This window comes from Arachis duranensis, chromosome 2 (genome assembly GCF_000817695.3).
Source record: "Arachis duranensis cultivar V14167 chromosome 2, aradu.V14167.gnm2.J7QH, whole genome shotgun sequence".
Taxonomy (NCBI): domain Eukaryota; kingdom Viridiplantae; phylum Streptophyta; class Magnoliopsida; order Fabales; family Fabaceae; genus Arachis; species Arachis duranensis.
In genome coordinates, this window is record NC_029773.3 from 6870993 (window position 1) to 6874890 (window position 3898).

Here is a 3898-nt window from a genome sequence, read left to right on the forward strand (position 1 = left end):
GAGAGCATGGGTAGGTGTGTATCCGGTGTTAAGGATGGTTTTTCTCGAGAGGGGTTAGAAAAGCCATCTAAAGTCTCTTTTAGAGATAAAGTCATTGGTGCAGAAAAGTCTAAGGCCTTTGCGTTAGTAAGGTCTTTATCTGGGGATGGTATCGCGACGGTAACAGGTAAGCAGGGTGATTCTCGTCCACCAAGTGTCAGTTTTACAAAGAAGGCAAAGAGCTGTCTAGCTGAACCTTATAAAGAAGTCATCGTGATTAAGGTGCTTCGGATAAGCATTATGGCTACACGGCTCTCATGCATAAGCTTCGGATAGTATGGCGTATCAAAAGAGGGTTTGATTTATTGGATGTGGGGTTTGGGTATTTTTTTTTGTTAAATTTGATATTCCTGCTTGGTGGCCCGTGGTTGATAGACGGTCACTATGTTGCAATAAAGCCATGGGATGTGAATTTTAGGCCATGCGAAAAATCCTTTGGATCAACGCTGGTATGGATTCGAGTCTCGGGACTTCCAATTTGATACTACCAGGAACAAGCAATGCTGCAAATTGCTTCTGCAATAGGGGTTCTGGTGAAAGTAGATTTGGCCACTAAGCTTGCAGAAAGAGATAAATATGTCCGACCTTGTGTTCAAATTAATCTTGGGTTGCGTGTAATCAAACATATTATAGTAAAGGGTGTGACTCATGAAGTGGAGTACGAGAGTTTACAGCTGATTTGTACTACTTGTGCACGGTATGGGCATGATAAATCGTTGTGCATGGAGAAGGAGTCCTTGGAAGGAAACGGAAATTCCTTTGGTGATGGAAAAAATAATGAAGCCCTGACACTAGTGCCACACAACAGTCATGAGATTCAAAAAGAGGCTGAATCAGAAGCTCGTGATTTGGGTGAGAATTCTCATAATTTGGTTGAGAAATTAGGAGTTGTTAAAGGGAAGGATGTGGTTACGGAATCATTGGGTCCTCACATGCCTGATGGTCATGTTAATGAGGCATGCATGGATGATGGAGAGGGCTGGCAACAAGTGCTGCGTAAGAAAAAATTCACAATGGGCCAGTCATCAAGTTTGAAGGACCAAGATGGAAAGCAGCACAAGTATGGTTCGAAAAGGGTTCCAAGGCCCAATTTGCATGGTGATGGAGGAAAATCAATTGGCATTAGGATGGAGAAGCGAGAAAAACATGAAATTGCGCCATCTCCATCGCGCAGAACTCCTGCACGTCGTGGAATTTCTCTACGGAAGTGTCCTCATCTTTCCTCCCTGTAGAACTCGCCAGTTGATAAAAATGGTGGCACAACGGAGAAAAACTTAGTAGATGGAAGCATGGCAGGTGCAGTGTTAGGGGGTTCGAAGGTGGCAATTATTAAGGATCAGAGTGTGCCAATACCGCAGGACAAACCACCTATTAAGGTTGGTGATTCTGTTTAGAGTTAATGTTCTTATTTATTCTGTCCCTATTATTTATGGATAGTTTAAATATAATTTTTTGGAATATTAGGAGTGCTTCTAATAAGTTAGCCCGAGTGCATTGTAAGGAACTTGTTAGGAAATTTAGACCTGTTTTCTTTATTGTGGTTGAAACTTACTCCCCTTTTCAGCATTTAAAATTGTTTTGGGAAAGGTTGGGGTATCACTCTGTTGGTATAGTAGAAGCAGAGGGGCATAAGGGAGGTATTTGGTTTCTATCCTCTATGAAGGTCCTTGTTAATAGGCTTCGTCCTCATCTTGCGAAGATTGTTGGCCCACTTCAAGGAGGATTTATTCCGGGACGAGGAACTCCTGACAACATCATTATTGCTCAAAAAGTCCTCCACTTTATGAAGAAGACTAAATCAAAGAAAGGCACATTGGCCTTTAAGATTGATCTGGAGAAAGCTTATGTCAGAGTTGACTGGAGGTTTTTAGCTCATACCCTTAAGAGCTTTGGTTTTCCTATTCCTAGAATTAATTTGATTATGAATTGTGTCACTTCTTCTTCCTTATTTATTCTTTGGAATGGGAATTGTCTGAATGGCTTTACTCCTAGCCGAGGTCTTAGACAACGAGACCCTATGTCACCCTATCTTTTTGTGTTGTGTATGGAGCGATTGGCATGCTTTATTAGTCGTCAGGTTGATTTGGGCTTGTGGGAGCCGGTTGCTATTTCTAGAGGAGGACCAAGAATATCCCACTTAATGTTTGCGGATGACTTGCTTCTATTCTGTAAAGCTACAAAGAGACAAGTGCAAAATGTGATGTTGGTTTTAGAGACTTTTTGCAAATTATCTGGGATGAAGATTAACGTGGAGAAGTCTAAAGCGCTTTGCTCCAAGAATGTCTCTACAACAAGGAAAGAGGTTTTCACTGGGGTATCCTCTATCAGATTTGTCCAAGACTTGGGCAAGTATCTTGGAGTTACCCTTAACCATTATAAGATGACTCGTTCAGCTTTCAATGGTGTCCTGGATAAGATTCTGAGTAGGCTAGTAAGCTGGAAAGGGAGTTTACTCAATCGGGCTGATAGACTCTGCTTGGTTAATTCTGTTGCAGCTGCTATTCCCACGTACCAGATGTAGTTCTCTATTTTTCCCAAATGAATAATTTGTAAATTGGAGTCTATAATGAGGAATTTTCTTTGGAAAGGACAAGTTGATGGAAGAAGATTGAATCTTGTTAGTTGGAAGGTATTGGTTACTCCAAAAAAATATGGAGGTTTGGGGATTAGAAATCCTTATTGTGTAAATATTGCTCTTCTTAGAAAGCTAGTTTGGACTTTTTTCTAGCAACCAAACAAGCTATGGGTCCAATTGTTGGATGCTAAATACCAATCATCTCTATATGACTGTTTCAGTTATCCTAAGAACAAGGACTCTCCCATTTGGAGGTGTCTTTGCAAGGCTTGGGAAGTGTTGAAGGATGGGTTTGCTTGGTGTATTGGAGATTTGAATAAGAATTTTTGGTTTTCTAGCTGGAGGAGAGAAGGACGGTTATCTAATGAGATGAATTATGTTCACATTTCTGATTTGAATCTCCAAATACAGGATATTTGGTCGGTTGGTAGGTGGCATTTGGATACTCTTTATTCTCCTTTATCTCAAAATCTGAAAGGTACTATTCTTTCTTACAATCCAGATGAACAAGCAGGTCCGGAAGTGGGTTGGTATTGGTGTAGGTCTACTGCCAAAGTCTATGCCTCACGCAATGGTTACTTGTGGTTGTGTAAGCAGCTGTTTGGTTGGGAGGAGCGGGAGAATTGGCTTTGGCTTTGGCGTCAGCTTGTTCCAAAAAAGCATAAGTTTTTGGGTTCGTTGTGTCTTAAGGAGACTCTTCCTACTACAAGTTTTCGCTTTAGAAAATGGATGTCGTCATCGGATAGGTGTCCAAGATGTCTTTCTAGCCAAGAATCGGTTTTACATTGTATTCGGGATTGTCCAAAAGCTCAGCTTGTCTGGCATAGGTTGGATATTTCTTGTCATCCTTTGGATTTGAAGAACTGGTTTTTGCATCATAGCAGAGAACATCCGTTCAAGTTCTTTTTGGGACTTTGGTGGATACGACGAGCAAGGAATAATGACATCTTTAATCCTTATGAAACTTGGCCTCCGGAAAAAGTGATTTGTCTGGCATTAACTTCAGAAAAGAAGTTTAGGAATATTTTTGAGCTACAACGTATGTCCCTTCCTTCTACTCTAAATTATTTTTGGAATCTCCCATCCATTGGTACTTTTAAGATTAATTGTGATGCTAGTTATTTTGGTTCGGGTGATAGTGTTGGTTTTGCTTGTGTTATTAAAGATTATAATGGGAGTTGGCAAAGGGGGTGTTTGGGAATGATTGAGAGTAATAGTATTCTTCAAGGAGAATTGTTTGCTATTTGGAGAGGATATCTCTTAGCTTGGGATTTGGGTCAACGA